This window comes from Orcinus orca, chromosome 7 (genome assembly GCF_937001465.1).
Source record: "Orcinus orca chromosome 7, mOrcOrc1.1, whole genome shotgun sequence".
Classification (NCBI taxonomy): domain Eukaryota; kingdom Metazoa; phylum Chordata; class Mammalia; order Artiodactyla; family Delphinidae; genus Orcinus; species Orcinus orca.
In genome coordinates, this window is record NC_064565.1 from 33,115,078 (window position 1) to 33,140,309 (window position 25,232).

The following is a 25,232-nucleotide window of genomic DNA, read 5'->3' on the forward strand; positions in this document are numbered from 1 at the left end:
TTCTATTCTAGGAATAAACTGAATCTGTGAATAGACCACTGGTCCTCATTCTCAGAGTAGCCAAGCAATATATACCTTTGGACACAAAGATAGTAAAAATCTTCTTTTGCTCTCAACCAACTTCCTCCACTACTGTGTTTCTGATAATGAATCTTTATTCTTCAATCTCATTTACAAATATGAATTTAATACACATACTATATAAAAAGCAATGGGCTGGATCCTGAGAGGGATTAAAGACAATGAAGTATAAAATATGTGTTTAAAACATATTTCCTGCTTTCAAGAATTTTACAACCTACTTGGGAAAATGAGGGAGAATAATTAGTGTTCCGCATCTTCATCAGCACTTGATAGTATCCAATTTCTAAACTGGAAGAAAATTCAATAGGTAAAAAAATGGCATCTATTATAGCTTTTATTCACATTTATCTGATTATTAAGAGGTTGAACTCATCATTCTGTTTATGGGCACATATAAAAACCTCAATTTATTTTGAGGTTTTTAATATTTTTCTATCATTGATCATATAATACTTATTTTAGTACTTTTATGTTATCACAAAGTTGGGGTAGTCTCTCATGGTGGATGTACTCATAGGGTATTGCAAGTGCAGTGAATCATCTTCCCTTGCAATTAGCTGTACAGTCAACATTGTTAAGGTGTGAAAAAGTTCTCTCAGAGTATAGATCCTTTGGCTTGAACATTAAACGCATTAATATTATATTTCAGTGCTACTTAAAATGCCGGTCCCCAACAAGATCAGTAACTTGTGCCAGTATGTAAATCAAGTCACTGCTTTCTTCATCAGGAATGTCTTTCTATTAAAAAAAAAAGTCAGCTCAACTAAATATTGTGCTTCATTCTATATCTGATTTATTTTTCGGCTCAAGTACTTTATCTCACTTCAGACCCGTAACTAACAGTTTGAGAACTGGCAGCCAGTCCATGGGCCAAACTTTGCATAGTACGTTGTACAGGCTTCTGCATTTTATATGCATATTTCATGTCCTATAATAGATATCTGTGTATATATGTATGTATGCACATATATATATAAAATATGTGCATAGATGTATACATCATATGCTTATATATGTCTACATTGTTAATTTTATGATTCCAAATATAAATGACTGGGAAGAAATAAAAGCTGTTTCACTTGCTTTGTATGACAGTTAATATTCCTCCACATACCCTAAAAGCTTTAGACATAATGGGCATTTAATAGTTGCATTTGTGGATACACAATTTAATGACAATAATTATAATGACAGATAGATTTGAGTTAATTCTGAAGATTTTTAAGGTTCAGCAAATAACCAGCAGTATTTATTTAGTGCTTATGAGATGTTCAGTGCTGTGATATGTACCATGGATAGTCAAATATGATGCCTGCCCTGGATGCAAGGAGTTAGATATGTAAAAAAATCAGTGCAATAATGTGTTACATGTACCCAGAAATATTGATTTATAGTAAACACTAGGGGTTTAGGAAAAAAAGATTGCTACTAGACAGGGGAATTGGAGAGGACCAAGAAAATCTTCCTAGAAGCAAAGACTCTTGAATCTATTGACTCCAGTTATATTTCTTGATGAAGTTTACTTCCTTAGCCACGGTAATATTGTAACTTCTACCTAAAAAAATGTATCCCAGGTTTTTTATACATTGTACTATTAGCAGTAAAGAGAAGACTGCTTTCTGGGGATATTTACCTGTCTCTTGGATGCACTGTACAGTGTGTTATCCTCCTGATAACAAATAACTAAAGTAGGTACCATAGACCCTAATTGGAACATATGCTCTAATTTGTACCCACAAAGAAGTTTTCAAATTAAATAATGAAAATTCAAAATCCAGCAGGATATAAGAATAAATTGATCCTAAACTATTTTAATCCTCTAAGTGTTCTTGTTTTGTATCTGTTCACCTACTAAGTAGCTCACTGGTATTCAAAGGAAGCCATCTGTATTTGCTCCTTTTGTTTTTCTGTCTATATAATAGGACTGGTCTTGAGGTTTTATCTTATCATGTCACTGAAGAATAATGAAGTACAATGTTCACATATATCTTCACAAACATGGAGAGCTCTATAATGCTGAATAGTAATTTTATACCTTTGAACATGTTTTTTGTTCCTTTCCCTATGATTGTCTGTTTCTTTTCAGTTCCTCTTCTGACTGCTGGAATATCAGTGTTTTTAATCTCTAATCAATTTCACTCTTCTTTCTGTCACTGTTGTGAAGTACAAGTAAAATTCTTCAGTACATTTTACCTTTTATTCCTAACCCCTCCCCAAAATATTGATTACAGCAGCCACCTTATTCAAAATGGTTCTTTTGGGAGAAACCTAATAAGATTCTAAGCCCATTCCAGGCTTGCAGACATATCATGTTTACTTCAGGTAAACAACTCTATTTAACCAGAAAATCCAAAGCTTTATAACAGAAGCACTACTTTCACAGAAAAGTTGTTCCTAACATTTTAGCCTTGAAGGAAAACTTCTGGTACTTTGGAAACTGAATTTCAAAATAGAAGTAGGTCAAAGTGGAAATTTTAGGTCTGTGATCTGAAATGTCACATTCTAATAGATAATACCAGGACCTCAAGGGCATTGCTAAACATTTGCTCTCCGATAATGAAAAGAAATTATATTTATGCTCTAAAGCTTTTTTGTTCATAATTTATTTTGAAATGTTTTAAAAGTTGTTTTCTATGGTTAGAAGCATGTATCTTTAGTTGAGGCAGGCTATATAAAAATTTTTTGAGGGTAACCCAAAATACTGAATTTAAATGTACACCATATTTGAAAAAAAATTAAAAGTTGGATTATTTTGGAGTAAATTTTCTCTTAAAATAACATTAGTGTGAAAAATTATTCTCCTTGGCTTAAAAAGTTAATCATAACAATAATTCAGTTTTAGAAAGGTTTCAGACATTGTTGATTACTTTTTCCAAATATAAATTATAGATGTATTACTATTACTGTGAAATATTCTTATATTTAACTTTTTTAAATAGTTGGTTTAATTTAAAAAATTTGAAAACTTGAACACTTCACATTTTACTTTTTAGCTCTTAACCTAAAGCCTGGGCATTTTAGGACAGACAATGCAATCAAACAACTTTGTAATCAGGATATCTTCATGATTTCTTTCAATTCAAATCGATTAAATTTCAATAAATTTATTCTAGAAATATATATATATATATATATATATATATATATATATATATATATATGCCTGAGATAAATTTATGAGGATATGGATATATAGTATTTTATAATAGGAGAAACTTAGAAATATTCTATTATTCATTAAAAGGGAAATGGTTAAATATAAAATGAAAAAAGCAAGTTGTAGGACATTATAATATCATTTTGTTAAACTTATCATTTATAAAATTTTATAGCTATATGTACCTGGAAGATTAGATAACAAACTGTTATCAGAAAACATCTTAGTGCAACAGGATGGGCAGCGCGAAGGTAAGAAATTTTCATTATATCTGAAATGCTTTTGTAAAGTTTCGATTTTACTCTGCTTTTGTGTTGCAATACTTTTGGAATAAAAATAAAATAAAATAACCCCAATAAATATCATTTAAAATGTTCACAAAGGGGGCAGTCATGGGGCTAGCAGCCAGCCATGTATATGTAGGCTCAAGGTGGTGGCCCATAGGATGTCAGAGGGCTGCAGCCAGGAGATCAATTTGAAGATGGAAAACAAATAAACACCAGAAATCAAGGCTAGGTGCCGGGTCAAGTCTTGGCAAGCTGTCAAAACTGACAAGTAATTGCCTGAGATGAGGTTAGAAGTCAAAACATACAGACATCCAGGAGTCTGGAAGAACAGTGCTACTAAATGCGAATGCGAGCAACGCTGTGGTCAAATTTAGTAAATAGCCAGAGTACTCATACCCCATAAATCAAGGTGAAGCAACTCACCTACTGATTACGAACCATGGGACCTAGAATGGCAAAGAAAATCAATGATTACAACATTCAGGCAAAAAATTGGGAGGGCAATATAAGAGAAACAAAGATAAACAGTTTGGGAAAATAGGGTCAAGGAAAAGAAATATGCACTCCATTTAGCAAACAAGTAGACCAGGGATATCAATAAGGGGTGAAGTCTTTATCTTCCACAAAGTCTTCTCTATGCCTCCTAGTGAAGCATAATGAATCCAGGTGTGTGGTTAGCCTAGGATATCAAATGAAAACGGGTTTGTAAAATAGGGTGAGTGGGTCAGTAGTTAAAATGACAGAAATGGAGAGTGTCAAATTCTACACAAAAATAGGATTTTCACATTCTTATTTTCAGTACAGTAATTTGGGAGGACTAGATATTTTTAAAGTACCCTGTTTGTGGGCAACTTTTATTGTGCTCTCCCACTGCAGCTACCTAAAAATAGTCCTACATGTCTCATATTTAGTTTGCAGAGAATTTTTTGTATGAGTGCCTTCCTTCTATTTATTCCTAGGGCATAATTTTCCTTTCTTGTGCTTTCACAAGCCACTTCCCCATCTTAAGAAGGTCATTTAAATTTTCAAGTTTATTCTAAGGACAGTTACCCCTCCCTACTTGATGTTATCCATGAACTTAACAAATAAGAGCTCCACTTAATCATCCCAGTCACTGACAGAGATACAGTAATGGACCCAGGACAGATACTAAAGCATCACTCAATATCTACTTCCATCCTTTGGGGCAGCATGGAGCGATTAATAACTACTCTTTCAGTGTGACCTTCCAAACAGTTGCACACCCATGCTCTAATAGTAGGATCTCAACTCTGCTTTCCTGCTCCCTAATTAATATCTCACAAGACTGAATTAAAAGCCTGACTGAAATAAAGATCTTATATCTATTGCTTTCCTCTTAACCACAGGGTCTGTCACTCTGTCACAGAGGGAATTAGATTAGTCTGATCTGATTTGTTTTTCATAAAGACATAGTTTTTGACCCCCTCCCAGAGCTTCTATATGTTTGCAAATTGAAAATTGGTCAATAAAAAGAACATATAGCAGGCTTTGTGTTTCAAATATTTGTACTCTGGATACAGAGGTCCCTTAGCCAACAGAAGAATTAAGTGCATTGTGACTTTTATTTTCAAGTACCAAGATCAATGGACAGACATTCATTTGCTCACCATTTTCCTTGACTTTTCACACAAAACATAAAATAAGCTTCAGTGTTCATTTATTTGCTATTTTATTCCTCTCAGACATCTCACACAGATGTGTATAGAGGCTTAAGATATATCTCCAAATCTGAAAATTGGTCAAAAACTCTAAAACATGCCTTAAAGAAGTAAGGAAATGATTTTAAAACACACACACACACACACACACACACACACACACACACATACACAAAGAAGTAACTGGGGTAATTAACTGGGGTAATTCTTTCTGATTAGACTTGAAATAGATATCAGTATCTGATGTAGAGAAAAATGAAACAGAGAAGGTTAAGGAGTGAAAGGTTGTTATCTAAATAGAGTTGATATAAAGGCTTCCCTGAGCAAAAAAACTGAAAGAGACCAGGGATCAAGCCGTGTTGTTATCTGAGGAAGAGTATTTTCAGGCAAAGGAACAGCAAAAACTAGATTAAATTTTTTTTTAACTTAATGAAATTGACCTGGTTATGGTGGTCTCAAATACTGAGCTATTGAGAAGGAAAAGATAGAGTCACTGTATATATATATACAGTGCATTTTAAAATGAAAATACTATTTTGATCACTTAGAGTATATCACAAGTATTTGCATTAAAACTTGCCCTGCAATGGATTTATATATATAATGTTAATCCTTTATAGGTGAAAATTATTTTATTGAAGAAATATTATTTTTCAGAGGGTTTTTAATAGAATTTACACATCAGAAAAGCAACTCCATGAACAGTATTTTCCTAATTAGTTATATTTTAAGAGGTTATGGGCAAGAAATATTTTCCCTGTATGTGGGCACATACACACATACATACCTACATCCAAAACACACATACAACATACATACACACTCCTATACCACAACAGTGATGGAATATTACAGCTAACAATTAAATTCAATGTTAGTTCATTCACCTTTCATAATCTTAAAATATATATGAAATAGCCAAGTAAGTAATTTGAAATAATCATGCTTTATATATTGGAAGAAAGGGAACGTATCTGTCTTATTTAGAACAGCTTAAATTTTGAGGCTTAATGAACTGAAAAATCACTCAACATGATTGCCAAATGCATGCTATCCTTTTCCACCTACTCTAATTTATTCCTCAGAATTAAGCATACAAAGTTACCATTGGCACTGGTACAAAAGAAAATCTATAACATAAGGGCACTTTTCAAGGTGTGTCAATTTTAAAGGCTTAAAAACAGTGCAATTTTATGCAAAGTGAGTAGTCGTATCCTTTTCACAATTTCAATGTCTGATTGAATCAACTCAAACATTCAATCAATCATATTGCAGGTAAGGCCAAGTACACCATGACTAAATTGTCAGATTAACCTTCCGTGGCTGTAACTAGCATAATGTATTATCCAGATTGTATGAAAGACATTGAAATAAAGTGTGCATTTTGGAATCCAGAAAAAGATGACTGAGATAATGTTGTCCTAGGTCACAAGGGGAACGGGGTCAGATCATCCTATGATAGGTCTGTAATTGATAAAGGAGATAGAAATAATGACCTCCAGCTAACATGGTGTGCTAGGGTGAAGAAAACAATGTGTTAGGGCATGCCAGGTTGTGTTAGTCATAGAAAGGCTTGTTATCACTATAAATTACAGACACAAAGGAAAGTGCTTAATAATAGTGAGGTGATGCTTGATTACTCAAGTGATAACTAGAGAAAATGTCACTGCTAAATTAATATCATTCTTTTTCCTGAGTAAGAAAGAATGTATATGAGTTATAAATTTATCAAAGTTTAGGCAAATTTGCAAAAAGGGAACTGTATCAGAAAGCAAAGTTGTTCTATGGAAAATTTTAGATGTTTTAAGATTGATGTTTTTCTAGACAGCTCTTTTTCTAAACAAACCTTCAGATGGACCTATCTATATATAATTACCAATGTCATAGTTGGGAAGAACATACATGTGAGTTAATTAGTGACACAGAATTGAAGGACTAAATTTTCATGTGTCGTAAGTGTTACCATAAGCCAAAACTAGACTAGCCAAACTAGTCAGACTTTGGTACCATTTTTCACATCATACTTCTTTAAAAATCCCCAGGGTAGTAAGCATTATTATAATTTGGATATCTACTCCTACCATTTTGAAATCTTAGACCAAAAAAAAAAAAAATTTACCTGAATCCACCTCTCTGTGACTGAATAGGCTGACAATGATTGCCTATAAAATTTTATTTCTGTAAGAACTATCAACGATTAGTGTCATTCTGACAGGAAACTTATGTGAATGACAATATGTTTCTCCTTACTCCACAAAGTCAGACCATGGATAAAAAAATACAAATGGTGTTCCTGAGAAATAAGAACATTTTACATCACATTAACCACTTATAATTGATAGGCTAATACTACTTATCAAATAATGGATATGTGAACCAAGAAAGTCTGCATGCCACAACTAAGAAGTCGGCATGCTGCAACTAAAAAAAAAACAACAAAAGATCCTGCAGGCCGCAACTAACACCCAGCACAGACAAAATAAATAAATAAATATTAAAAAAAAAAATAAAGGATATGTGATATGTTGAAGGCAGAGAAAAAATAGCTACTGAGGACATGATAAGAGCCTTGCATCTTTACTAGTAGGTCAGTGGTATTTTTGGAGAACAAGGAGACGTTAAAATATTATCTTTTTATACGTAATCTTTCTTATGGTATATCATTTCTATTTCCTGGACATAAATTCTTATTAGCTTGAAACACATAATCTTATCATTCACCTTAATGCTCCAGACATTATATATGTTTCAGTTAAAGTTAATTTTTCTTTTGGGAAACTTTCTCTTGGGTGATGGAAGTTACAGAATTAATCTCCATATATCAAGCTATAAGGAATATCCACATGTTTATTCAACTGATACAAGTATTGTGTACTGATCACTCATATAATATAAGCAGGCTTGCCATAAGTAGCTAAATTTTCTAAAATTATGATAAACACTTCAACATTTTCTGGACAAAACAAAAGTCTTCCCTTGATTGCACTGTAGTTTTAGTCCTAGAAAATTCAGTCTATCGCAAAGCTGTGAAAAGGAAAATTCAGTGTCTGTGTTCTAGATGCAGAGATTATAAACACATTTTTAATCAACTTAAAGTTCAGCTCCATAAAGAAGAGCTGTGTAATACACAGAATGAGTTTTCATTGTGAGAGACTGTTTCCTAAAAAACAGATCTTAGAGCATCCCTCGTCCCTCCCACTAAAATCCCTCTAATTACTATAGCAACAAAAAAATGTCCCCTTAAATTTCTTAAATGCTCCCTAACGGAAGTAACAAGCTGTTTTAAACCATGAACTAGGTCCAGATCCCTCAGGTACAGCCTTGAAACAGGCTTTACAGAATATAGCAATGCTCTGGGTCCACAGGTCATAATTTTCATGAACCACAAACTATAATCTATCATTTCCTCTTTAAAAAATTGTTTTAGATACTTTGCATAAAACCAGTTTATGCACACACACATTTGGTATTATATAACCAGTTTGTTAGTTATATAATATATAACCTCAGTTGTCTCTAAGGTAACGTATCCCAGGTGTTTCAGGAGAAAGAGATATCTCTGGCCTCTGGGTATCTTCTTTAATTACCAGAATCTTTCTTTTCTTTAGTTGCTGTAAGACCTAACAACAATGCTTGGTTTGATCAGACTGAGAGTTCTGGGGCCAGGGGAGGAGGGATCATCAGTTGGAAGTTAGTCTCTATAAACCAGACTGTCCTAGAAACAGCTGGAAAATACAGTGCTTACAATGAGGCCTCATGGCTGAAGGGAAGGCTAGTCAAAGACTCTGGGTGGGTACTTTAGTGTTAGTTCAGGTGCTGCAAGTAACCAACTCTTGAAGTTTGTGCAAGGTCACTTCATCTTAAGCACCTCAGTTTCCCTATCTGTAATAAGAGGGGAGAGGTTAATGATCTTTACTGCCCTTTCTAGTTCTAAAATTAGAGACTTTCAGGGATCTGTCAGGAGAATACTCTAGTGTTATCGCTTCAAAACTAGCAGGAATGCCAGAGCCCAGCAGAGGCTCCCAGCAGTTAGAGGAAACAGTAAATGGTTAGTCATTTCCTTTGTTTATGAAGCTGAAACTGCTCAGCCCAGTTGCACCTAGGACTCACAGAATGCCAGGGGTCAGAACAGGTCAGGCAACCACTCCACACTCCAGACCTACAAGTAAGACATCCCAAAAGAGGTGGTTAAAAAGATACATGGTCTCTCACCCACCAAAATAAAATTAGGTTGGTAATGTTTTAAGATCTCTTCATTTGTTCCTATCGTATCTCTTTTACGTGCTTTAATAAGGTAGATTTAGTTGAGTCACCAGTGCCCCCTGATCACTTAACTGTAAACCAGCCAACCAACTAACCAATCTACCAAACATTAAATCAATTACCTGTGAGACATAATGATTATGTGCTTCTACAAGAACAAATGTAAAGTCATGGAATTATTGACTATTAGATTTTTTTTTTTTTTTTTTTTTTTTTGCGGTATGCGGGCCTCTCACTGTCGTGGCCTCTCCTGCTGTGGAGCACAGGCTCCGGACGCGCAGGCTCAGCAGCCATGGCTCACAGGCCCAGCTGCTCTGCAGCATGTGGGATCTTCTCGGACGGGGGCACGAACCCACGAACCCACGTCCCCTGCATTGGCAGGCGGACTCTCAACCACTGCGCCACTGGGGAAGCCCTGACTATTAGATCTTGATAAGCTCTTCCAATCATCACATAGACAATTAAACATCAAAACATGTTTTAACACTAAGAATTCTTTTCACTTCTTTTAATTACATTTTCCTGTTAGTGACAGATTGTTCGGTTTACTAAAAAAGCTGTAATCTTGAAATTTATTTTATTAGTTTTATATTATCATTCAAAGGCCCACTGAACTGCTAAACAGAGGTGGTTATGAGTCCATCCTCTAAATTCCCATATCACCTGAGGACTATTTCTGCTAAAGTCCTGATGACACAGTTTACAATTGTCAATTTACTTGTCTGTTTATCCACACAACTCTATAAGCTATTCGATCAAAGGAGCTCTCTTTTACTAGTTTCTATATCCTTAGCACTTAGAAAATTTGGCCATATTTGCTCAATAAAAAGACAGTTAAAAATAAAATGATTTGAGGTTAGTACACAAAATTACTATAATTCAATTTAAAACAAACAATTACTATTTTGGTAAATATGTGCACCCTTATTTTTATACTTATGTGGTTCTGTCAGACTTATAGCCCTTAAATTATGTTGTGCATGAGTATCACCCATGGAGCTTAATAAAAATGCAGATTTCTAGTTCCTGCTAAGGTAGCTGGACTTAGTAAGACTGGAAGATGGCTCAGAAAGCATGTTAGTTTATGAATCTATCATCCACCCTTTGAAAAGTACCATATTAGACTTTGTAATATTTTGAAGTCGCTTGTAGAAATCTCTTTGCTACCAACTGGTAACAGAATATGCCACCCCAAGGTGTGCCTCTTTGGCATAAGAATTATGCTTGAATCCCAAGAGTGATTCCTGTTTCTAGGTCTAAACTCTGAATGTTATGGCATTTGATAGTGGTAATTTCAGAAATTTAGTTCTTCAAAACTTATTTCCTGAGCATGTGTATCTTCTGATAGCTTGTGTTAAATATGTTTGGATCTTAAGCATAAATGTCACTCTCCACCCAATAAAGGCTATGGTCAGCATAAGTAGAAACAAATTCCTTATTTTTCTTTACAATTCATTATCTTTTAGCTTATTTTTATATGTCGGTCATGCTGTGGGAAACAAATATGTTCATTATCAATAACACATAAAGCCTTTTTAATAGAAGGAATTTATATTTCTTCTGCCTTACATTTTTTCTTTTCTATTACTTGCCCTCCTGCTTATGTGTTTGCATTTCAGTAGACATGTTTAGGGTTACTGTAAACAGATATCTCACCAATAATGACAATGGCAGCCTTGAAATTCTGGGACTCTTCTAGTAATTCATCTTGAAGCAGTATCTTAGTTCTTTTTTTTGTTGAATATCTTCATGTTATACTATTAAGTCCAAGGACCTACTCATTTTTTATGGCTTTGACTAAAGAATAGACAGTTAGGTATTTGGAAAAAGTTCTATATTACCGAGTCATGGCAAATATTACTATTCATCCAAGCAATGCAAATTATACCAACCATAGGGACTGACTCCCATTTTTACAAGTTTTTAAGAGGTCTGACTTGCTTTACAATTACTAACAAATAGTATTCTCAAGGATCTGAAAACTGGTAACATCTTTAAAAAGTTTTTAATATAGAACTCAGGAAATAAGCAAATGGTCGAGAATTATATTTCTTAGAATTAGATAAAGAGTATAACTTAGTACAGTGTTTTGTAAAATAAATTTCTCCCAGCAGAATCATTCTTCCAGCAATGCCTTTGAAGAAAATTATATATATATATATATATATATATATATATATATATATACACATATATACACACACACACACATATATGAATGAATGTAAGAGACTTACAGTAATGGTAAGTATATTCTTAAAACTGAAATAATGACAAATATATTAGTTTATATTTTAATTAAAATTTCATCTTCATTTAGGAACACTTTTAGGTCAGGTCTTATTTATTAGCTGCTGGAATGTGAGTTCAGAAAATGTGAGTATTGTAAGGTATTTCAATGAGGGTTGCCATTGAATTAACATTTTATGAGAGTAATTATTTTTCTTTCCATGAAAGATTACTGCAAAAATGAAAAAGAAGAAACATACATCTCAGATAAATTAAGGCCAATGACTGAAAAAATATTTTTCCTTGCATCCTAATATTTAACTCTAAAGCTGTCTTGAACATTTAAAGAGTAATTTTCTCCAAAATAGAAACAGCAAGAAACTAAGATCTAATTCAAGGAATAAGACAGTTAATCAAAACCCAGAAGAATAAGGTTATACTGACAAACTATAGAAATCCTTGAAAATCCAAAGTGTTCCAGCCTAAACCACTATTCCCATTTCAGTTTTATATTGTCAGGCCCACATAAAGTGAGATTAAAGCAATTGTGCATCACCTGTGTAGTTCATTCAAAAAAGTTCTAGCAGAAGGTATAGATTACCATTTGCTCTATCAATGTGTAATAAAAATAAAATAAAACTATTTTTGGATTGCAGTTGTTTGTAGCTTGCTGTTACATATTGTTTATAATGATATATCATAGGCTAATTTAATGATTAAACTATGACTACTTTCCAGTACTACTTTTGGGAGTACTGTTTTTAATATTACTAGACATTTTTTCCTCCTGCTCTCTAAATGTCTTAAGATACTATTGACCTATTATTATTTGCTATACTAAATTTATTTTCCCAACACAGTATTATTAAAGGATTATACATTGGATTCAAGGACTGACTTTATGTAGAATTATAGGGACTGGTTTCATGTGATGGACTGTTCCGTAGGGATTACTTTGCATAATATGATTTTTTTTTGGTTTTGCTTCATTTTGTAAATTGTGGGCATGGAAACATGTACAAATTAAAAGTGAAGACCAGGAGGGTATTTTAATGAGTGCCTGAACTGAGTATCAATACACTTAGGACACAGGCATTTGAGACAAGGAGTTGTTACTTTACTGGATGTACTGATGGATAACTTCATTTTATTCAAGGACAATCTCAGGACACTATAAGTGACATATAGTGGTAAATACATGTTTATTAACTTCTCCAATTCCTGATATAGCCTATTCCCTTTTCTTCTTTGTATTATCCATAGCATATAATAATCTGATCATCTGGCACACTATTTTAGTGTTTTCCGATTGATTTTGTTGATTTGTTGATTCTGATTATTTTGTTGGTTGTTGATTGCCTAATTGATTACAACTAGAATTGTAGTTCTATGAGGACAAGGACTTTTGTTCCTTTTGACCGTTGTATCTCCAGAACCTTGTAAAGAGTGTGTCTTACAGAAAGTGCTCAGTAAGAATTTGTAGTTACTTATTGAGCTAATAGTGTTAATATAAATAAATATAATCTGGGAAAGCAAGTTTTTAAAATCTGCTTTAGAAATTGACTCGTCTTTATTATAGATATATAAAACTCTAACAGAGGAGTTGGCAAACTGTTTCTGTAAGGGATAATAAATACAGTTTTTTCGAGCCACATAATGTCTGTCACAACTATTCAAGTGTGCACTTACACAGTGTGAAAGCAGCCATGGACAATATATAAACAAATCCATGTGACTGTGTTCTTATAAAATTGTATTTACACAAAGAGGTGGCAGACCCAATTTGGCCAACAGGAGATAGTTTTTCAGTACCTACTGGAATCAATCAGTTAATAAGCCAGACAACATTTTATTTCTATTTTTGGACACCAAGAGGGGAATATTACATTCTTTTTTGGACGGTTCTGAGCACTGGTTTGAAGTTTTTGAGTTTTTTCTAGTGACACGGAAGCCCCATTTAATATGCACAGGAAGTAAAAAGCAATCGCACATAATCAAACTATTGCCATCACACACTATGTGACAAAATTTTTCCTAAACAAAGTTCAAAGTCACTTGAAGAATGCAGTTATTTATAAACTTACTAAAAATGACAGTGTAAACTGCTTTTATTGAACATGGCATGAATAGAAGATTGCATATGATAAGCATTGCACAGAAAAATCACATTTGTGCTATTTTGAAATTTAGGACAAGCAAAATAAAGATGTCAGCGCAGCTCTTTTAAAATATTTTAGTTTTTGTGAGATTTATATTATCTGTCCTATCCAAAGTACAACCCCTCAAAATCAACAACGAAAACAAAGCAAAACCTTGACTAAACATGCCTTTGAACCTTCACACTGAAACTCTTTTTCTGTCTTCATTGTTCCAACCTTCTTGAAAACATAAACTACATTTAAAGTCTCTATTTCCTTAACCTTTCCACAGATTATAATCTGAGCCATGGAAATCACTCGTTTTAAAGTCACTATATCCTTCTCAAAGCCAAATACAACAATTTTCATCTTCTTTTGCCTTGCTGACCACTGTCCAATGTCTTCTCAACACTCCTTTTTGGTGCAATTCCCTTTGTTTTGTAGTAATAGGAAACATTGTTGTGTCTCATTATTCTTCACTAAACAACGATGCAGAGTATTAGGATTCCTTTTCTATTAATTAGAATCACTTGGTAGCAAATTAAACCCCATTTCCCTCAATTACTACTCTTTATCCATTCCCATCTGCATGCCTTCAGATAATCTGGTTTGCTCAGGATTACAGTTTTTTAGTGAAAGAGCTGAGGCTCACACCTAAAACTCTGGATTCTGACTCCAGTCTACTATGCCAAGCTTCCTCTACACAGAAGCAACATTTATCCCTCTGTTCAACAATTTGCTGATCCAGCAAGCATCTGAATATTGCTTATGTATTAGGTACTAATAAATACTAAGCCCAATGCATTATCCTTCTTTGTGGCACTTTCTCGTATGGACAAAAGCAATCTCAAACAGGTCGCAGCTACATAATATGAGATTCACACCTAAGCACTGAAGAAATGTTAATGGAGGAAGAATATATACATGTGGTGCACATAATTAGGGAAGTTGGAGAGGATAACTTTGGAGTGAATTCATCAAGGAAGCAATGAAAAGAACAACAAATCGTTTCAAGGAGGGAAATAGCATTCCGGCTAAAGCTGGAGTACATAGGATACTCAAAAAGGAGATGGGTCTAGTGACAATAGTGACAAATGTGTTCAGAAGTGTGGTTATTAGGAATGGCAGAGAGGATGGTAGTGGTGGTATTGATGGTTACAGTAAATGTTCATGGGAATTCTAAAATGAGGATGGTTCTGTGCTATCCGGACATTCTTTGCTATTTCAATCTTCTACTTTCAAGCTTTTGACAATGATTTTAACATCTGTCCTTTTGTATATGTTAAAACTTCTTTGTTCATGGTTATCTATGTGTCTTGCCTTCCCTGCTCAACTAAATAATTATAAAGGCAGGAATTCTCATTCTTTCTGTTTCCCTTAGAGAATGTGTATAATCCAGTCCTTCATAGTAGAAACTGTACAAATGTTTCCTGAATTAAGGAATCTCCTATTCAACTTCATTAGTACAAACATCTTAACCCCTTGCCCATCACTTATGTATAATTCACTAATACCCAATCAAGTTCATTCTACTTCTCTCTTTTAACTTCCCCAACCTAGAAGTAGATGCCATGGCAAATCTGCCATTTACCATTAAGAATAACCTTTATGTACAAGGCTCCATGAGGATATAATACTATATCACACAGTACACATAAAGACCTTGTGTTCTGATTTTAAAACATCTGGAAAATATGACAAGTTACACTAGAATAGAAGTGAATGGCATTGCTATTTTGCACCACTGATTGAAAGCCATTATTCATCAATTTTATTCAATCTGCTGAACTTCTGTGAAGCTCTTTAACAGAAGCATCACTGTGATGTGAGAAGAAGAGTAAGGCTATTATCTTAACAAAGCTTTTGTAGTTGTCCTCAATGTACAAACCTTGAATTTTTATCTTCATTAACTTAGGGGCAAGAAATGTAGGCTTTCTTTGTCTTCAAAGACTCTGACTTTGAGATTCAGTACACACCCAATAATCATTAGAACATGATCATGACTCTGAGTAATGCTTTTGAAGAGCTGCCATTAAAGAGGCTTTTTATCTCTGGTCCACACAGCACAACACAAGATGAGTTGATGCTGGTGGTAATTATCAAGTGAACTTAGTCATTGTAGAAAGTCAAGCTGGGAAATTTACATGCGAATAACCTTTGTTACTTTTGTGACTGTGGCTGCCTAAGAATATGAATACTTGATTTTACCCAATTAATTGTAAAGAAAATATTTTCTTTCAAAGTAAACTTCTAAGGCCGTTTTGATAGAAATCAAAATAATACTTCTCAGAGGGACACAGACTGACAAGGAGCATAAGGAAACCTATATTTAGATGTGGGTTGTAGTTATACAACTGGGTGGCTCATCAAATCGGGCACTTAAAAGTAGTATATTAGGGCTTCCCTGGTGGCGCAGTGGTTGAGAGTCCGCCTGCCGATGCAGGGGACACGGGTTCGTGCCCCGGTCCGGGAAGGTCCCACATGCCGCAGAGCGGCTGGGCCCGTGAGCCATGGCCGCTGAGCCTGTGCGTCCGGAGCCTGTGCTCCGCAACGGGAGAGGCCACAACAGTGAGAGGCCTGCGTACCGCAAAAAAAAAAAAAAAAAAAAAAAAGTAGTACATTAGTACATTAATACATCTCATTTTGTGTATTTTCTACTACAAGTTAAATAAAACAAAAAAGTAAAATAGAAGAGAAGGCATCATGATATCAACTGTTATTTTTGAAACTCTACTATGTAAGGTAATATTCCGACTTATAGAGGTGGAAAGGAGTCATTGACTTCTAAGAGTTTATAAGCTAGAATATAAACATTCAAAGCTTTGGATGCCCACTAAGATTGTAAGTATATCAGAAATATATGGATTCATACATTTGCAATATTTGAAGGTTTAAAGTTTTATGTAAAAGTCTCATGTTGATTAGATATGAACTTTCGTTTTGTCAGTAAACCCTTGACTAGATTCACCTATCTGAGATAATAACTTATACTTGGATGTACAAAAAATAAGGTCATCTGTGGAGTATAAGTAAATGCTTTAGCCATGTACTTCTTATTCTTTCAGTGATATCCTTGTTAGAATCATTAACAGCAAACTTTTATTTAGATCTGTATGAAAGAGATGACAATTAAGCACAGTTTCATTTTCCTGTCTTTAACTTAAAACAGGATCACACACCTTCTAACCATGGTTGTTTTCTATTGGGTACAACATGTTTAGTTAAAAAAAATAAAGCAAAACAAAAAACTCCAAGACACAGCAAAGTCACTTTATGTTTTTTAGGTATCTATTTATATTATTTACATATCCCTTTTTCCTTAGTTGTAGCTTACTTCCACCTCTGTGAAGAATTATGTATTTCTTTTTTTTTTTTTATAAACACTTTAACATTGACTGTATAACACTACTCAGTCTTTTCTGACCTTCCTTATTTATGCATATCTTGTTTTTACCTATCAATTGTGAGCTCTGTGAAAGACATAATCACTTCTTTATACTCTCAAAAGAGTGTAGTACACCTTAAATTCAATAACCAGTTGAAACCTATTTGTCTCAAAGTCAGGTGCTTGGAGTTAATACTTATGTTAACACGTTTAAAGTAGGATTCTCTCATGGTTATTCCTCTAGGTATGTGGAAAGAGAAATAACAGCTATCATATAGCTGAGCTGGTAAGTACCAGTGCTAACCTCTGGTCTATAGGCTCCTTTGTTCCCAGGGCCTGACAAGGAAGGTGAGGTTATTCATATACTTTTGCCTTTCTGCCAATCCCTCAAAGTGGTTGTTCAAACCCTACCTTTTCCTGCAAGCTACTTCTTTCTCATCCACCCTCACCAGAATCTCAGCAAGTGACTTTACTTCCTACATCGTAGGATAAAAAAGCCACTGGACATGAGTGCTTTAATCTCTTCTTCTACGTTTAAATGTATTTCCACCCAAATCCAGCCTTAACCTTTCCACCTCTACCTATGGAAAAAGACCCCTCCTTCTATCAAAGCTAATCTCTCTGTCCTCTGTCTTTTTCTGAGACCCTCCTCCCATAGTTATCTATTCCTTTCAAAATCTTCAATATCCCTTCCCCTCCATTCATAAGCATGGCACTCCCCACCCTAAAACATAAAATTGCTCCTAGGTTAGCCTTCTCTATATAACTTACCACCTCTGCTTCTACAAAAAGTAGTCTAAACAAGGGTCCAACAAATTTTCTCTTCAAGTGTAGAGTAAATATTTTAGCCTTTGCAGGCTATAGTTGCCACACCTCCTCAACTCAGTAGTTGTAGCCTGATTGTTTTCTCCTGTCCTCTCCTCTTGTTCTCCACTGCCACCTAAACCCAACCATTTACTTTATCTACCCTGACTATTGCAATAATTTCCCTGATTCCTTTATCTCTCTGCAGAGGCTTCTCAATGTCCAGTATCTCCCCCTTCGGTTTTTACTTTTTAACATGGCCAGTGATATTTTTGCAAATTGTAAACATTATGTAAATCCATGCTTAGAATTAGTGAATGGATTATCCTTGAGAATAAAATACCAACTCAACTCAGAGAGAGAGAGAAGGGGTAACACCCTGATCTTATCCCTGCCCATTTATTTCGTCTCCTTTCCAGATATTCTGGACTTCCTGCAACTCTCCAAAAGTCTTTTAAATTACTCCTGTATGCTTTCTTACTTCCATATGCATTTAACTGGGCTGTCTCTTCTTTCCACAGTGCCCTTGTCTACCCATCTTCATCTTTCAGTTCTCTACGAAGGGTTGTGGAAACATTTAGCTTTCTGTGTTAGGGACCTGGACATCACTGATCACCTTGTTTTATATGGCTTCCAGGGCAGTGTCTTGAATATATGAATTCGAAGACAGACAGCAACACTGATATAAACCATGCTCTCTCTGTTGGATACTGTTTAGCAACGCATAGCCCCAACCCTCTCAAAGCTGCAAGTCATCTGGAATTGCCAGTGGCTGCTTTGGCTCCTCCCTCATTTCCTAACCCCACAGGAATCAATGACTTTCACTTTCATGGCCTCAAGAGGCCACTGCCCCACAAAAGCAGTAGACATCTTCTTACCTGTTACTCTAAATCTCTTCTCTTCTTCACATGAGTTGCTCCACCAATACTACTATTTTGAGAAACATTCAGAAAAAAAAAGTGTCAAGTACTTCCAAGCACTCACTCTCCATGCAGTTCCATGGCGACAGTAGGGAGGATCTTCGGGTTTCTCCAGCTCATCCAGAATCTAGACCAAAAGTGAAATGTTAGTATCTCCTTCTACAGCGTCTTCCAGTTTTAACTAGCAACTCTTTTGGGAGTCCCTTCCTGGAATGTAGCCTGAGGTCTAGTCTATAATTCTGAAACAGCAACAAAAAAAGCCCCAGTTCATATTCTAATACACCTTAAGTGCTATCTTTAAGCCAATTTCACACCTACAGCACTGACTGCCTTAGCCTGGACCCATTTATTATAATAAATATTAGGAATCTTCACTTGAATTCCCAACAGTCACCCAAGTCCCAATAAATACGACTAGATCCACATAGATTATCAAACCAAAAATCTAGTGTCATCTTCAAATTCTTCCTCTATTTTACCTATCACTTCATTCTCCCCAATCACCAAGTCCTGTCCTGAGCTCTTAAATACATCTCAACTCCACCCGCTGCCAAACCCCAATTCAAACAATTTCTCACCTGGATTGTTGTAATTACCCACTAACTGGTCTCTCCAGTGACAATTTTATACCTCTTTAATCTGTTCTCCATACTACAGAAAGAATAACCTTTGCAAAAAGCACATTGGCCTATGCCATTCTCCTCCAACATTTACATATGTTTTATTGGGACCGTTCTCATTTGGCCCTGCTTATTTCTCAACAATATCCCCTTATCTTTGTTCTACTTTCTGCCCCTATATTTGCATTTCCTCAGAACCAGGGTTTTAACAGTCCCTGTAGACTTCTAGGTGCCTCTTTCCTGACTGCCTCAAGGCAGGGTCTTTGCATAAACTATTTACTCTACTTAGAATAGTCCTGCTTCCTTTTCTTCAGCCCACCTCCTCTCCCTCAAGGACCACATCCTACTCTTTCACCTCACAAGCTTTCCCTGAACTACCAAAATTGTTATGTACACCTCTTATATGTTCTTATATGTTCTTCACTTTCCCTTGTCACCTATATTGTAAACATCTGCTCATTGTCTGTATACCTCTATGGACATTAATTAAGTTCCATGAGGACAAATGTTATGACTTGTTCTTAATTATATATGCAGGGACTATTACATAGTAGCTGATTAGTATATGTATGAGATAAATGAATAAAGGAATGAATAACTTCAGTGTTAGTGATGAGAAATCAGAAAGGGATATGAGAGATAAAACAACATCATAAATATTTCCAGAAGAAGCTATCTTCAAACTACCTTTTCTCCTACCTGGTACAATAAAAGATGATGTAGATTGAGTTAATAGACATGAACTATTTAGTGACTACTGGACTCCGTATAGAATTTATAAATATAGTTCAAGCCTTTTGTGGATCAAAATGCATTGTTTCGCAGTTTAACCCATTTCATTAAAAAATCTTATACATTGTTTTAAGAACCATCTTCATTATTTTCCCAATTTTCCTTTTGGATTTCTCAATAGTTGTTTGAATTTTTCTATGAACTATTGAATAGAGGAAGGATGGGTGGGAAGGTTAAAAATACAAAGGAATCTTCCTAGAATGGAAAAAGGATATGATAAGGAAATGGAAAAGATTCCCAAAGAAGTGGAGAATCCAGAATTTGTGTACTGCCGTGACTCAGTTGAAATGTTTAACGTCAAAACCAAAAAACTGGTATTGATATAGTTTTTTATTTTGCAGTACAATTATTTGAACATCATCACAGTATATAAAAGAAAATTAGAAAATAAGGCAGTACAGGCTCTTCATTTGTTGAGTAATTTTAAGGTAAGAACAACAAAGCAGATATGCGCTAATATAAACTTATTTAAATACCAAGAAAGTCAATTAAATGTTGCTTACTTTTTAAAAGTTTATTAAAAATGTTAATCCTAGTAACCCCCTTTCGGTGTCTCTGAATTTGCTTTCGGCCAATAAATGTGCAAGTATAAAATGAAGGTATAGATTCCCTCTGTTTGCTACAGACAAAGTTTTATATACATGTACATATACACACTCATATAAAAAGCCTTTACTGTTTAGTTTCAAGGAATATGCTACTTACATTTTTCCTACTTGTAAAATATTTATAATATATCTTCCTTCATTTTTTTATAGTCTCGAAATATTTGAAAACAAGTATTCCACATTCCACTTTGCTTTTCTACCCAGGTCTTCCTTTTTGTTTTCAACTCACTTTCTCCATATCCCTGAAAGCAACGTGCTCAAGAAAACACACAGATAGAAAAGTGCTTGTCATCTATAGGTATGATTAGCTGACTAAAAAAGTTACCAGTCACTGGTTAAGACTCCAAAATAGAAGAAAATAATTCATTGGTATAGAAAAGCTCTCAGAAGATCTGTATTTTCTCTCCATCTCATCTAATATTTTAGCATGAAATGGCAATGAGAATAGTAGAAGGGAAAAAAATGTAGTCTAGGGTGACAGGATATTCAGTATGCTGTACATTAGGAAGTCTGCTTCAGAGACTGGCTTTCATGATGTTGAGGAAGGCGTATATAATTAGAGTCCCATGAGCATCCAAAAATACCAAACCCATGGCAATAGGCACATATTACGTCTAACCAGGTATCCAAGGAATTAGTAGACAGGAGAAAATAGTACTGATTTACTTAGTTTAAGCCCTTACTAACTATCTCTAAGAGAATTTTTTCATTTGTTAGAATGGTAAAATGCAGATTTAGATAATTCCTTCCTAGAGTCATAGATAAGTTTTCATGTTTCATACACCTGTAAAAAGGAATATGTCATAGCATGAGAAGATGGAGGAATGACTGCTTAGAGAGGCTTCAGAGGGAAGAAAATGGCTCTCTGGCAAGCAAAAGGAAAAGCATTGAAATAGATGGTAAAGATAAAAATAGGAAATCAAACATGAACAATAATTCACATAATAGAAAAAAACTCTTTGTGTGCAGTTAGGGGATAGGGGTTTTTCTCAGTAGCGTGTAACTGAAGTTTCAGAATAACCGAAGAAACCAAGCACATGGCTGCGAATGTGATACAAAGGATCCTCTACGCACACAACCAACTCCTAGAAAGGTAATCCAGACAGCCAAATCTCTCATGCTCCAACGGAAATAAGTGAATTCTATGTATTGGAATGAAGGTGGCAATTCAAGCATAGACTTACTGTTAATTAACTTCATATTCAGATTTTGTTTATGGAGGGTTTGTCCATATTTTAGGACATGTCATGTATACTGGGAGAAACAGACTATCTTAGGGAAAAATATCCTGTTCTTTTCTGTGGGATATCTGTAACCACCCCTGTTGATTACAGAAGTTAGTTTATTTCTCAAAACAGCATGATCTGTAAAAAGCAGTTGGAAGAAGATTCCAAGAAATTCTAGTTTGCTATAGACAATCCATCATGCCTTGGGTGAGCCTTCAGATTAGTTCTCTGCCTACATTTTACCTTCTGGGCAGGAGCCAGAGTTTATGCTACATCGCCTCCATACTACATAGGACATATATTAATCTCTGTCGTGGTTAAGTTGAATCCCTCATTTGCCAGACTTGAGTTGAAGCAGAGGCTGCAAATCCCTCTCCCTGGACAGAGGACTTGACGGGGATTGCAACAGAGATTTCTCCAAAAATACCTCTTCACAGTAACTCTTGCACCTTACATTTGAACTGGCTGAGGGGCACACCAATTGTGGTACTAATTTTTGTCATTTCCTTGGTAAATTCTGTAATTTGGTCGAACGTCACACTGTGATAAGCATCATCTCTTTTGTGTTTGATGAAATTTCAATAGTAATTTGTAATAAAACAGTTTGGCTGTGTATAGAATTACTAGATTTAAAAGAATAATCCTTGAGAATTACTAATATCCTTCAGTATATTCTTGAGAATTAATAATTCTTGAGAAATTTGAAGTGACTGTTTCTTTCCTTTTTATCAAACTTCCAATCTTGCCGTTAGGCTCTTCACACATTCCAGGGCCAGTGTAATTGTTATTTTTATTTACCTTTCTTTATATTTCTCTTCCTATAAGTTTTTAAACTTATCACCTTAGTGATAATATTTTTAAATATTTTTATATATTATATTATTTATATATTATATATTTTAAATATATATTATATTTATATATTTTTAAACTAAATGCTGAGTTTCTTGGTATGTGTAATATTTCTTTTCATTACTTTCGATTCTGGGAAATTTAATTATGAAATTGTATTTATCATTTTCTCCCTTACATTTGCTTTTCTTTTTTGGAAAGACTACTAATTGAATGTTAAGACTTAAAGATCAATGCTCTAATTTTCTTTTCTATTTTCTTTTTTGTTTGTTTAGAGTTTATTTTGATGTCAAATTTAGATGCAACGAAATGCACAAATCTTAAGTGTACATTTGCTGAATTTTGACAAATGCAAAAAAAAAAAATCCATCTGTATAACTCATACTCCTTCGGTCACCTCAGAAACTTCCCTCATGCCTCTTTCCTTCAATCTCCACCCTACATGTTCCTGTCTTTTTGTTTCAATTTCTAGATTATTTCTTCAAACATATCTTACCATCTTTGAAGCTTAGAAGTTTGTTTTCATTTTTATTTTAATTTCAAAATACTTTCTTGTTTTCTGAATATTCTTTTTTTTAATGGATTCACATTGTTTTTCTTTATGAATATTAAGTTCTTTGACTTTTTTGTTCTCTGCATTTTCTGTTTTCTAAAAAAACTCTTGTTTTTGTTTATTAGTTCTGAGTATTGTTTTTCACATTAAAGGCTTTTCTCAAATGTCAGATGACTACTGGATGTTCACTCATATTTGACAGTGACACACTTAAAAATGTATTTAGAAATCCCATCCATTGGGTGGAGTTTATACTTTAGTGTTTTTCCCTGTAGGTTGTCTGGGCTTTTTGTTGGAGAAAATTCAAATCATAATATCATCAATCTCCAAAATTCTACCAGAGGGCCAGTATGGAATATGCCTGACTTTAATTATCTGGGAGCCAAGATGAGAAAAAGTGATGAGAATCTCACTTACTGAAGAATATAGATTTTTAACATAATATTCCTCTTTTTAGCATTATTCCTAAATTTCCTTTGTACCTAATATCTCTAATTCTTGGGCAACTTCTGGTCACTTTTTTTCATAGAGTAACCCTCTCATATCTTGTCTGACTTTGCCAGGGTGGAAGGGGATCTAGTACACTTTAACTGCATATTTGAAGATTTTCAAGCAATCCTTTTTCAACCACATTCCACACCCCTGCCTTCTTCTAACATAATTTATGAATGTCCCTGGGTTCTTCAGCCCAAAATGTCTTGCTTCTCTTTAACTTCCTGCTATGCAACATAGAAAGTTTCAGCTTTCTATATATTGTTATTTACTACTCCTTCATTTACCTTGCAACATTTATTTTTATCCTCCATTAGCAGTTACCACCTTTCCTATTCTTCTTCTCCTTGAATGTACATCATTTCTCCCTCTAATCTGATGTCTGAGAGGGAATTTAGTGGAGGAGAGAGGAAGTGGATCAAGGATTATTGTGTGTTCTCAATTCACCGTATGCATCTAGGAGAACCCATCTGTATTTGTTTTCCTGGGCTGCCATAACAAAACATCACAAAGCGGGTGGCATAAGAAACATAAATGTATTTTCTCACAGTTCTGAAGGCTAGAAGTCCAAGACTAAGGTGTCATCAGGGTTGGTTTCTTCTGAGGCCTCACTCCTTGGCTTGCACAGGACTGTCTTCCCCTCCCTGTGTCTTTACATGATCTTCCCTTTGTGCGTGTCTGTGTCCTAATATTCTCTTCTTTTAACTTGTATTGGATTAGGGCCAACCCTAATGACATCATTTCACCTTAATTCCTCTTTAAAGATACTATCTCCAAATACAATCACATTCTGAGGGACTGGGGGCCAGGACTTCAATCTGTGAATTTTGGGGAACAAAATTCAGCCCATAACACCATCTATGGTAGAATTAAGGATGTTCCCAAAACTGAAGCCAAGAGAATTTTACCAGGATGTGTAAGCCTTTTGGCAGCAGTACCAATACACAAAAGGGAATAGGAAGGTCAGTATAGGCAGGTTGGACAGAGCTGCAGAAGAAGTATGATCCAGGGGGCTGGACTGTTTATGAGCAATCTTATGCATGTTTAAGGCACAGCACTAAACAATTCTTGAAAACAAAAAATTAGAGCCAGAGAGATCTGAGTGCAAATAACCAAGGATCATAAGCAAAAATATAGCATTAC

At 34.7% G+C, this 25,232-nt stretch overlaps 2 long non-coding RNA genes across 2 annotated transcripts in view; one reads left to right on the forward strand and one right to left on the reverse strand.

Annotated features, from left to right (window-relative positions):
• Positions 1–301: 301 nt before the first annotated feature.
• LOC125964942 (uncharacterized) lies at positions 302–9,890 on the reverse strand. The gene is made up of 4 exons (XR_007478269.1): positions 7,327–9,890; positions 3,952–3,974; positions 2,120–2,237; positions 302–372 (listed from the first exon to the last, which is right to left on the reverse strand). It is a non-coding gene; the product is annotated as an uncharacterized LOC125964942 (long non-coding RNA).
• The window catches only part of LOC117198619 (uncharacterized), a 49,066-nt gene continuing 27,248 nt past the window's right edge, over positions 3,415–25,232 (forward strand). Inside the window, exon 1 of the long non-coding RNA XR_007478266.1 lies at positions 3,415–3,492. This is a non-coding gene — a long non-coding RNA (uncharacterized LOC117198619). The remainder of the gene's footprint in view (positions 3,493–25,232) is intronic.